A 12500-nucleotide genomic window follows, 5' to 3' on the forward strand; every position below is an offset into this window, starting at 1 on the left:
GTACGAAAGGAACGGCGCGCAGTAGGGGTTTAAAACAAAGCTGGTCCCAAAACCGCGCCAAGTACGAAAGGAACAGCGCGGTCGAGACTCGGAAGAAAAAGCTTTCAAAGTGTCGTAGCACGATGCACACTGCTGTTCGTGTGGAACAAACGTGACTACCGTGCTGTACGGTGGAGTTCTGTGCGCAAAAGCGGCGGGTGTGTTTCTAAGCACCACAGCGTTGTGTCAAAAAAGAGGTGCCTGAGAGAAACGCATGCGACTGCCGTGCTTTGCGGCATAGCACCGTGCGCAAAAACGGTGCGCATGCAAGAGGTGTCAGAGCTAGCGAACTTTTGCCACGAGCAACAGGTCACTAAAAGCCTATAGATGACGGTGTTGGAGGAAAAGAAAAATATCGAGAAAGCACTGCGGTGTGCCGTGCGTAGGGACGGGCGCGCGTGCCACATGCCGCCGAAATATGGGTGTCGGAGAAAACAGAGTGCCGCGCGTAACGAGGGGCGCGCGTGTTACAGAGAGATATGCCCAAACGCATGAAAGTGTACGCAGGTGTCCTAAGGCAGTTTTTTTTTTTTTTCCTCATTTTGATGTCGCCCCGGCTGACGTGGTTTTCGTTTTTCCGTGCCGCCCCGGCTGACGCGGTTTTCGTTTTTCCGTGCCGCCCCGGCTGACGCAGTTTTTGCGCCGCCCCGGCTGACGCGGTTTTCGCGCCGCCCCGGCTGACGCGGTTCCGACTTTGCACTTTTTGGCTCACCCCGGCTGGCGGCCCACTCACTCGATCGCCAGGTCTGTTTGCCCCGGTGGTTCCACCGCCAGGCTTAAGCGCGAACTTTTTTTGTTTGTTTTCTTTTGATTAAGCGCAAGCTTTTTTCTTTGTTTTCTTTTGATTAAGCGCGGGCTTTTTTCTTTGTTTTTTTTGCATTCGCCCCGGCAGACGCGGTTTTTGCGCCGCCCCGGCTGACGCGGTTTTTGCCGCCCCGGCTGACGCAGTTCGGACTTAGCACTTTTCGGCTGTGCCTGGCTGGCGGCCCACTCACTCGATCGCCATGTCTGTTTGCCACAGTTTTCCCGGTGGTGCCGCACCCGGGCTCGCCCCGGCTGACGCAGTTTTCGCGCCGCCCCGGCTGACGCGGTTTCGTGCCGCCCCGGCAGACGCGGTTTTCGCGCCGCCCCGGCTGACGCGGTTTCGTGCCGCCCCGGCAGACGCGGTTTTTTGCCGCCCCGGCTGACGCAGTTCGGACTTGGCACTTTTTGGCTGAGCCTTGCTGGCGGCCCACTCACTCGATCGCCATGTCTGTTTGCCACAGTTTTCCCGGTGGTGCCGCACCCGGGCTCGCCCCGGCAGACGCGTTTTTTTTTTCTTTCGCCCCGGCTGACGCAGTTTTCGCGCCGCCCCGGCAGACGCGGTTTTCGCGCCGCCCCGGCAGACGCGGTTTTTTGCGCCGCCCCGGCTGACGCAGTTCGGACTTGGCACTTTTTGGCTGAGCCTGGCTGGCGGCCCACTCACTCGATCGCCATGTCTGTTTGCCACAGTTTTCCCGGTGGTGCCGCACCCGGGCTCGCCCCGGCTGACGCAGTTTTCGCGCCGCCCCGGCTGACGCGGTTTCGTGCCGCCCCGGCAGACGCGGTTTTTTGCGCCGCCCCGGCTGACGCGGTTTTTTGCCGCCCCGGCTGACGCAGTTCGGACTTGGCACTTTTCGGCTGTGCCTGGCTGGCGGCCCACTCACTCGATCGCCATGTCTGTTTGCCACAGTTTTCCCGGTGGTGCCGCACCCGGGCTCGCCCCGGCAGACGCGTTTTTTTTTTTTCTTTCGCCCCGGCTGACGCAGTTTTCGCGCCGCCCCGGCTGACGCGGTTTCGTGCCGCCCCGGCAGACGCGGTTTTTTGCGCCGCCCCGGCTGACGCGGTTTTTGCCGCCCCGGCTGACGCAGTTCGGACTTAGCACTTTTTGGCTGAGCCTGGCTGGTGGCCCACTCACTCGATCGCCATGTCTGTTAGCCACAGTTTTCCCGGTGGTGCCGCTTCGGGCTCGCCCCGGCTGACGCAGTTTTCGCGCCGCCCCGGCTGACGCGGTTTCGTGCCGCCCCGGCAGACGCGGTTTTCGCGCCGCCCCGGCTGACGCGGTTTTTGCCGCCCCGGCTGACGCAGTTCGGACTTAGCACTTTTCGGCTGTGCCTGGCTGGCGGCCCACTCACTCGATCGCCATGTCTGTTTGCCACAGTTTTCCCGGTGGTGCCGCACCCGGGCTCGCCCCGGCTGACGCAGTTTTCGCGCCGCCCCGGCTGACGCGGTTTCGTGCCGCCCCGGCAGACGCGGTTTTCGCGCCGCCCCGGCTGACGCGGTTTCGTGCCGCCCCGGCAGACGCGGTTTTTTGCCGCCCCAGCTGACGCAGTTCGGACTTAGCACTTTTTGGCTGAGCCTTGCTGGCGGCCCACTCACTCGATCGCCATGTCTGTTTGCCACAGTTTTCCCGGTGGTGCCGCACCCGGGCTCGCCCCGGCAGACGCGTTTTTTTTTTCTTTCGCCCCGGCTGACGCAGTTTTCGCGCCGCCCCGGCAGACGCGGTTTTCGCGCCGCCCCGGCAGACGCGGTTTTTTGCGCCGCCCCGGCTGACGCGGTTTTTTGCCGCCCCGGCTGACGCAGTTCGGACTTGGCACTTTTTGGCTGAGCCTGGCTGGCGGCCCACTCACTCGATCGCCATGTCTGTTTGCCACAGTTTTCCCGGTGGTGCCGCACCCGGGCTCGCCCCGGCTGACGCAGTTTTCGCGCCGCCCCGGCTGACGCGGTTTCGTGCCGCCCCGGCAGACGCGGTTTTTTGCGCCGCCCCGGCTGACGCGGTTTTTTGCCGCCCCGGCTGACACGGTTCGGACTTTGCACTTTTCGGCTGTGCCTGGCTGGCGGCCCACTCACTCGATCGCCATGTCTGTTTGCCACAGTTTTCCCGGTGGTGCCGCACCCGGGCTCGCCCCGGCAGACGCGTTTTTTTTTTTTTTTTCTTTCGCCCCGGCTGACGCAGTTTTCGCGCCGCCCCGGCTGACGCGGTTTCGTGCCGCCCCGGCAGACGCGGTTTTTTGCGCCGCCCCGGCTGACGTGGTTTTTGCCGCCCCGGCTGACGCAGTTCGGACTTTGCACTTTTTGGCTGAGCCTGGCTGGCGGCCCACTCACTCGATCGCCATGTCTGTTTGCCACAGTTTTCCCGGTGGTGCCGCACCCGGGCTCGCCCCGGCAGACGCGTTTTTTTTTTTCCTTCGCCCCGGCAGACGTGGTTCCCCCCCCCCCTCCGTCTTTCTTTTTGTTTTTTTTTTCGCCGCGGCTGAAGTGGATTTTTCGGTGCCTCGACGCCCCGGTAGTCGCGGTTTTTCCGTTTCCGCACGGCCCCGGCTGACGCTGCTCGGTCACAGTCGCCTTTTGTGGTGATTGCAGACTTCTTGAGCGCGGGTGTTTTTTTTTTTTGTTGTTGTTGTTGTTTTATTACGCATTCGCTCCAGCAGACGCTGTTTAGACTTTTTGTTTCCTCTTTTATCCTGCGACGAGGTGACGAGGTTTATTCGGTGCCCCGCCGCCCCGGCTGAAGTGATTTTTCCTGTCCCGTGCCGCCCCGGCTGACGCGGTTGGGACTTCGCGTTTGTTCGGCCGCCACGGGTTTTGGCGCACTCGCTCGGTTGCTTGTTGTTGCCACTTGTTGCGAACCCAGGTTTCTTGAGCGAGCGCGGGCGTTTTTTCTTCCTTTCTTTCTTTGTTCTATGTGTTAGCGAATCGGCCTTTAATATCACACGAGGACTCACAACCAACAATTTTCAGTTTGAAGTGTAAAAAATCTGCAGGTGTTGACGTAACTGACTTGCCCCGTACCCTTGAGTACATCCATGAAGTTCTCGTAGTACTACTAAATCGCATTATTCCAAGTGGAGAAATTCCCATAAACTTGCAAACCTCTACACGAAAATCGGTGCGCGTGATAAAGTTGAAAATTATCGTCCGATATCAAATGTGCCTTCTATAACACAAATTCTAGGAAAAAAAAAAAAAAAAACACTTGTTCGCCGTTTTCTGCGCCGTGACTGGCAGCACTCCGGCGAAGCGAAACGGGGTCGATTCGAGCACGATATCGGCGTCTTTCGACGTGCTCGCCGGCGACCGTCGCACGAGTACGTCGCACGAGCGCGTCTGCCGGGGCGCCGTTTGCGAAGCCGACGCAAAAGTGGGAACCGCCGCTCGGATGATCGCCGCTTTCGGCAGAGTGAGTGTTGGCACTCCGGGGAAGCGAAACAGCGTGAATGCGCCCACGAAATCGGCGTATTTTGAAGTGCCCGCCGGCGACCGTCGCACGAGTACGGTAAACCGCGTCAGCCGGGGCGTAGTTCGGGACGCCGACGAAAAAGTGGGAAGCGCAACTCGGATCTTCGCCGTTTTTGCAGGAGTGAGTGGCGGCCCTCCTGCGAGACCAAGAAGCATCGATTCGTGCACGAATTCGGCGCCTTTCGACGTGATCGCCGGCGACCGTCGCTCGAGTAGGGCAAACCGCGTCTGCCGGGGCGGGCTTCGGGACGCCGATGCGAAAGTGGGAAACGCTGCTCGGATGTTCGCCGTTTTTGGCCGAGTGAGTGCTGGCACTCGGGCGAAGCCAAACGGGGCCGATTACGGCACGATATCGGCGTCTTTCGACGTGCCCGCCGGCGACCGTCGCACGAGTACGGTAAACCGCGTCAGCCCGGGCGGAGTTCGGGACGCCGATGCGAAAGTGGAGAACGCCGCTCGGATCTTCGCCGTTTTTGGAGGAGTGAGTGGCGGCACTCCGGAGAAGCCAAGGAGCGCCAATTAGCGCACGATATCGGCGTCTTTCGACGCGCTCGCCGGCGACCGTCGCACGAGTAGGGCAAACCGCGTCTGCCGGGGCGGGGTTTACGACGCCGACGCAAAAGTGGGAACCGCCGCTCGGATGTTGGCCGTTTTTGGCAGAGTGAGTGCTGGCACTCCGGCGACGCGAAAGAGCGCGAATGCGCCCACGAAAGTGGCGTATTTGGACGTGCGTGACGGCGACCGCTGCAGGAGTACGAAAAACCACGTCAGCCGGGGCGAGCGACACACGGCGGTCTGGGTGCTTATCGCTGCTATTATAGGGGCACCCCGGCAGACGCAGAAAAAAAAAAAAAATTTTCGACCTTCTTTTTTGCTGGTCGAGCTCGGGTAACCCAGGTCGCAATGGGAGCCGCGCACGAAAGCGGCGTCGCGAGACGCGTTCGCGGTCGCTAGTCGCACGAGCTCGGCAACCGCGTCAGCCGGCGCGGAGTTCGGGATGCCGACGGCTAAGTGGGTACCGCTGCTCGGATGTTCGCCGTTTTTGGCCGAGTGAGTGCTGGCACTCCGGTGAAGCCAAGGAGCGCCAATTCGTGCACGATATCGGCGTCTTTCGACGTGCCCGCCGGCCACCGCCGCACGAGTACGGCAAACCGCGTCTGCCGGGGCGGGGTTCGCGACGCGTACGCAATAGTGGGAACCGTCGCTCGGATGTTCGTCGTCTTTGGCCGAGCGAGTGCTGGCACTCCGGCGAAGCGAAACGGGGCCGATTCGGGCACGATATCGGCGTATTTCGACGTGCTCGCCGGCGACCGTCGCACGAGTACGGCAAAGCGCGTCTGCCGGGGCGAGGTTTGCGACGCCGACGAAAAAGTGGGAAGCGCCGCTCGGATCTTCGCCGTTTTTGCAGGAGTGAGTGGCGGCCCTCCTGCGAGACCAAGAAGCATCGACTCGCGCACGATATCGGTGTCTTTCGACGTGCCCGCCGGCCACCGCCGCACGAGTACGGCAAACCGCGTATGCCGGGGCGGGGTTGGCGACGCCGACGCAAAAGTGGGAACCGCCACTAGGATGTTCGCCGTTTTTGGCAGAGTGAGTGCTGGCACTCCGGCGAAGCGAAAGAGCGCGAATGCGCCCACGAAAGTGGCGTGTTTGGACGTGCTTGACGACGACCACCGCAGGAAAACGAAAAACCACGTCAGCCGGGGCGAGCGACCCATGGCGGTCTGGGTGCTTATCGCTGCTATTATAGGGGCACCCCGGCAGACGCAAAAAAAAAAAAAAAATTTTTTTCGACATTCTTTTTTGCTCGTCGACCTCGGGTGACCCAGGTCGCAGTGGGAGCCGCGCACGAAAGCGGCGTCGCGAGACGGCTTCGCGGTCGCTAGTCGCACGAGCTCGGCAACCGCGTCTGCCGGGGCGGAGTTCGGGACGCCGACGGCTAAGTGGGAACCGCCGCTCGGATGTTCGCCGTTTGTGGCCGAGTGAGTGCTGGCACTCCGGCGAAGCCAAACGGGGCCGATTCCGGCACGATATCGGCGTCTTTCTACGTGCTCGCCGGCGACCGTCGCACGAGTACGGCAAAGTGCGTCTGCCGGGGCGGGGTTTGCGACGCGTACGCAATAGTGAGAACCGTCGCTCGGATGTTCGTCGTCTTTCGCCGAGCCAGTGCTGGCAATCCGGCGAAGCCGAACGGAGCCGATTCGGGCACGATATCGGCGTCTTTCCACGTGCTCGCCGGCGACCGTCGCACGAGTACGGTAAACCGCGTCAGCCGGGGCGGAGTTCGGGACGCCGATGCGAAAGTGGGAAGCGCCGCTCGGATCTTCGCCGTTTTTGGAGGAGTCAGTGGCGGCACTCCGGTGAAGCCAAGGTGCGCCAATTCGCGCACGATATCGGCGTCTTTCGACGTGCCCGCCGGCCACCGTCGCACGAGTACGGCAAACCTCGTCTGCCGGGGCGGGGTTTGCGACGCCGACGCAAAAGTGGGAACCGCCGCTCGGATGTTCGCCGTTTTTGGCAGAGTGAGTGCTGGCACTCCGGCGAAGCGAAAGAGCGCGAATGCGCCCACGAAAGTGGCGTGTTTGGACGTGCTTGACGACGACCACCGCAGGAAAACGAAAAACCACGTCAGCCGGGGCGAGCGACCCATGGCGGTCTGGGTGCTTATCGCTGCTATTATAGGGGCACCCCGGCAGACGCAAAAAAAAAAAAAAAATTTTTTTCGACATTCTTTTTTGCTCGTCGACCTCGGGTGACCCAGGTCGCAGTGGGAGCCGCGCACGAAAGCGGCGTCGCGAGACGGCTTCGCGGTCGCTAGTCGCACGAGCTCGGCAACCGCGTCTGCCGGGGCGGAGTTCGGGACGCCGACGGCTAAGTGGGAACCGCCGCTCGGATGTTCGCCGTTTGTGGCCGAGTGAGTGCTGGCACTCCGGCGAAGCCAAACGGGGCCGATTCCGGCACGATATCGGCGTCTTTCTACGTGCTCGCCGGCGACCGTCGCACGAGTACGGCAAAGTGCGTCTGCCGGGGCGGGGTTTGCGACGCGTACGCAATAGTGAGAACCGTCGCTCGGATGTTCGTCGTCTTTCGCCGAGCCAGTGCTGGCACTCCGGCGAAGCCGAACGGAGCCGATTCGGGCACGATATCGGCGTCTTTCCACGTGCTCGCCGGCGACCGTCGCACGAGTACGGTAAACCGCGTCAGCCGGGGCGGAGTTCGGGACGCCGATGCGAAAGTGGGAAGCGCCGCTCGGATCTTCGCCGTTTTTGGAGGAGTCAGTGGCGGCACTCCGGTGAAGCCAAGGTGCGCCAATTCGCGCACGATATCGGCGTCTTTCGACGTGCCCGCCGGCCACCGTCGCACGAGTACGGCAAACCTCGTCTGCCGGGGCGGGGTTTGCGACGCCGACGCAAAAGTGGGAACCGCCGCTCGGATGTTCGCCGTTTTTGGCAGAGTGAGTGCTGGCACTCCGGCGAAGCGAAAGAGCGTGAATGCGCCCACGAAAGTAGCGTATTTGGACGTGCTTGACGGCGACCGCCGCAGGAGTACGAAAAACCACGTCAGCCGGGGCGAGCGACCCACGGCGGTCTGGGTGCTTATCGCTGCTATTATAGGGGCACCCCGGCAGACGCAGAAAGAAAAAAAAAATGGGGACATGGCGTGCGTCACCGTGCGGCTTCGCAGCGTTGCCGAAGTCGCCGAGCCCTTCGACTGAGCCGAACGGCGGACAGGGAACGTTGGTCGGCCGTTCTAACCTGTCGGTGCCACGCCGAGACGTCGTTAAGGAAAACCGCGTCGTGGGCCTCTACGACGCCGTCGAGTCGTTGTACGTTTGGTGTCCAGCGTGTCGGCGGCGAGTAGCGGACACGTCGTTCACGACTTCGGTCTTTCGCAGTCGACGCGAACTTGCGGAGAGTCGTGGTGCCTCACGTTTTCGGCAGAAACCGCGGCGGAATTTTCCCGTGCGTGCGCGCACGACCTCGGTGCTGTGCCGTCAGCGTAGTGTTGCACAAACTCGTGGCCTACCCAAGGTGCGGTACGTTTGCGGCCGTATCCTCGGTGGGAATTTCGTGAGTAGGGTCGCAAATTCTACGACCTCGGCGGGTTTGAGAGCGACGTAGACTTGTGGCACGCTCAACATGCCACACGTTTCGGGGCACACCCGCGGTGAAATTTTCTCGAGTACGCTCGTATTAGGGCCCAAGGAGGTCTGGGTACTTATCGCTGCTATTATGTGGGGGTTCTCGTGAGCGGCGTACGCGAAAGCGACCGGGTGTCTGATATGCGGCGGGCTTCGGCCTCGTCAAGCGTGTCCTCGGGTCTGCTCCAGGGGAATCCACGGCAGTCGTCTGCAGCCTCATCCGCTTGATGCGTTAGGGGCTGGTTGTCGGACGGTGCCGTTTTACCACGATATCGAGGTGTGTTCCGTGTCGTCCTCGGGCGATTCAGATGCGAAAGCGCCGAAGACGCGGGCGTGACCCGTCGTCTGGCGGCTTTGCAGTCTCGGCTCCGTTGCTAGTTCCGGCCGGTCCACCGACAGTGCAGCGGGCTTGGGCAACCCGCACGGCGCGACCGAGTCGATGCAACGAAAAAGAGCGAGCATGAACGTGCTTCTTGCCGCACGGCTCCCACTCGTCTTTCGGGAAGGTTGTGCCGTAGCGAGCTCGAACGCCGTCATCTCGGAGTGCAAAATAAGCGTGTTGGGGCGCCTGAAGGTGGCCTCCGCCGCACACAGACTGCGTCCGGCCCGCCGAGGGCGAGGACGGACGCGCAGTCGAACGATTACCTGGTTGATCCTGCCAGTAATCATATGCTTGTCTCAAAGATTAAGCCATGCATGTCTAAGTACATGCCGAAATAAGGCGAAACCGCGAATGGCTCATTAAATCAGTTATGGTTCCTTAGATCGTTTCTTCCTACTTGGATAACTGTGGCAATTCTAGAGCTAATACATGCAGTGAGCCTGGAGCCCTTTGGGTAACGGGTGCTTTTATTAGACCAAGATCGATCGGGTTTCGGCCCGTATTGTGTGGTGACTCTGGATAACTTTGTGCTGATCGCATGGCCACGAGCCGGCGACGTTTCTTTCAAGTGTCTGCCTTATCAACTTTCGATGGTAGGTTACTTGCTTACCATGGTTGTTACGGGTAACGGAGAATCAGGGTTCGATTCCGGAGAGGGAGCCTGAGAAACGGCTACCACATCCAAGGAAGGCAGCAGGCGCGCAAATTACCCACTCCCGGCACGGGGAGGTAGTGACGAAAAATAACAATACGGGACTCTTTTGAGGCCCCGTAATTGAAATGAGTACACTCTAAATCCTTTAACGAGGATCAATTGGAGGGCAAGTCTGGTGCCAGCAGCCGCGGTAATTCCAGCTCCAATAGCGTATACTAAAGCTGCTGCGGTTAAAAAGCTCGTAGTTGGATCTCAGTTCCAGACGAGTAGTGCATCTACCCGATGCGACGGCTCGGACTGAACATCATGCCGGTTCTTTCTTGGTGCACTTCATTGTGTGCCTCGAGATGGCCGGTGCTTTTACTTTGAAAAAATTAGAGTGCTCAACGCAGGCGAGTCGCCTGAATAAACTTGCATGGAATAATAGAACAAGACCTCGTTTCTGTTCTGTTGGTTTTTGGAATACGAGGTAATGATTAAGAGGGACGGACGGGGGCATTCGTATTGCGGCGCTAGAGGTGAAATTCTTGGACCGTCGCAAGACGAACTACTGCGAAAGCATTTGCCAAGAATGTTTTCATTGATCAAGAACGAAAGTCAGAGGTTCGAAGGCGATCAGATACCGCCCTAGTTCTGACCATAAACGATGCCAACCAGCGATCCGCCTGAGTTACTCAAATGACTCGGCGGGCAGCTTCCGGGAAACCAAAGTATTTGGGTTCCGGGGGAAGTATGGTTGCAAAGCTGAAACTTAAAGGAATTGACGGAAGGGCACCACCAGGAGTGGAGCCTGCGGCTTAATTTGACTCAACACGGGAAAACTTACCCGGCCCGGACACTGGGAGGATTGACAGATTGAGAGCTCTTTCTTGATTCGGTGGATGGTGGTGCATGGCCGTTCTTAGTTGGTGGAGCGATTTGTCTGGTTAATTCCGATAACGAACGAGACTCTAGCCTATTAAATAGGTGCGGGGTTCCCAGCACCTTACAACCTTCTTAGAGGGACAAGCGGCTCCTAGCCGCACGAAACAGAGCAATAACAGGTCTGTGATGCCCTTAGATGTCCGGGGCCGCACGCGCGCTACACTGAAGGAAGCAGCGTGTCTTTATCCCTGTCTGAAAAGACTGGGTAACCCGTGGAACTTCTTTCGTGATTGGGATAGGGGCTTGCAATTGTTCCCCTTGAACGAGGAATTCCCAGTAAGCGCGAGTCATAAGCTCGCGTTGATTACGTCCCTGCCCTTTGTACACACCGCCCGTCGCTACTACCGATTGAATGATTTAGTGAGGTCTTCGGACCGATGTCCGGCGCGGCCTTTCGGTTGCGCCGGTCTGTTGGAAAGATGACCAAACTTGATCATTTAGAGGAAGTAAAAGTCGTAACAAGGTTTCCGTAGGTGAACCTGCGGAAGGATCATTAACGGATTGTGAAGGGTGAGCGCCTCAGCTGCGTCTGCGCCCGACACTTTCTGCCGCTGACCCCGTTTGGACGCGGGGTCGGCTTTTCCCCACGGGGCTGCCTGAATGTGGAGCGGCACCCCGTGACAAATTGTTGCGCCCAGCGGACGCCAACACCGCGACCTTGGACGGTCGGCCAGGTGGCGGACGCGGGTACAAACGGCGCAACGCACTCATAGGTCGGCTTTCGACCCGCCACTGCACCGTGGCTCGAAGCGCTCGAAATGCGCGACCCGACCGCTGCGGGACCGCCTAGTACTGTAAACAGGAGCGGCGGAGCGCGAACGGCGAGTCGTGGTTACGTCGGTAGAAGGCGAGGCTGCGCGTTCCCGAAACGCCAGCCGAGTGCCCTCCCGACCGTTCGAGCGTGCAAGAACGAGACCCGACAATCGCGCGGCGACTCCCAAGTACGAGAGGAACGGCACAAGCGTCGGCGGTCGGTCAAGGAACTGGCGATGTGACGGGTCCGCTGTGCACCAGTGCATACCGTCCCGCCGTCCGCGGCAAGCGCCTCCGCGTCCTCGGGTGACGGAGGCTGCCGGTCGGTTCTTGCAGGCGAGGGATCTCGCTGGCACCGGTTCGCGTTGACGCGCGGCCGGTCATGGCACGGCGATGCGACGGCCGAGGTGCGCAGTACTCGATGGAGGAACCGCACGCTCCGATGACCGTCCCGCCCTCCGCGGCGTATGCGTACCGACCGTAATGGTTGCAGCAGCGCCGGCCGGCTTTTGAATTCGCCACACGAAACACGGTGCGAGATCGCGGTTAGGGGAGCGTCGACGTTGCCAGGCGTTTTGCTTGCTGCCGAGGGAAAGGCGGCACGGCCACGTCGCGCTCGTCGCGATTAGCGGGTCTGCGCGCTTTGGGAAGGTGCCGCAACGACTTGCCGAAAGAGGAAGCACGGAAGAACGAGGGACTTGGACGTCCCGACAATTGAACGCACTTGCGGCCAGGCCCTTGCTGGCTTCGTTCTTCCGCCTCGAGTAGGCTCGTACGCGGCTCCGGCGCCGAAAGTGGTCCTTGGCACCGACTTCGGTGGACGTGGGAAGTGCCGCGCAAGTACGGCGCGCCTGGCTCCACCTGTTGGCTAAAGTAGGCAGCCGGATCGGCATTTTGGTGTGCGGTGGCAAACCGTGGATGCGAAAAAAGCTTGTGCGATTTCGTGGAACAAAAAGCGGGGGTCCCCCTTTTTATGCGGAGGAGACCGACCCGCCCGCCGTGGTGAACCGCGACGCCACGGTAAAAACGGGAGAGGCTTGTCGATGGGACCGTGCATCCCGCGCTCCACGGAGGCCGGGAGGCGGCCGCCCGAGGAAATGTGTAGCCGTCGAGGCCCGCATCTGCGTGCACTCTTATCCAAATGGGTGTACCGCAGGCATTTTCTGGTTAGGCGGGCCAATGAGAGCGAGCACACAACGATACCTACGGGTCCGGCTTGGAGAACCGGCTTCGACGCCTCCCGAGTATTTATAGAGGGGTGGACCACGAAAGCACTCGCAAGTAGCGGAAGCGAAACGCCGTCCGAAACACACCGTTTGCTCGATTTGCGGCAGCCGAAAAAGGCGCGG

At 60.5% G+C, this 12500-nt stretch overlaps 1 non-coding gene across 1 annotated transcript; it reads left to right on the top strand.

Annotated features, from left to right (window-relative positions):
* Positions 1-9079: 9079 nt before the first annotated feature.
* On the top strand, positions 9080-10894 carry LOC142793749 (small subunit ribosomal RNA). The gene has a single exon (XR_012891791.1). It is a non-coding gene; the product is annotated as a small subunit ribosomal RNA (ribosomal RNA).
* The last annotated feature ends 1606 nt before the right edge of the window (positions 10895-12500 follow it).

Source organism: Rhipicephalus microplus, unplaced genomic scaffold (assembly GCF_043290135.1).
Source record: "Rhipicephalus microplus isolate Deutch F79 unplaced genomic scaffold, USDA_Rmic scaffold_328, whole genome shotgun sequence".
In the NCBI taxonomy this organism is placed as follows: Eukaryota; Metazoa; Arthropoda; class Arachnida; order Ixodida; family Ixodidae; genus Rhipicephalus; species Rhipicephalus microplus.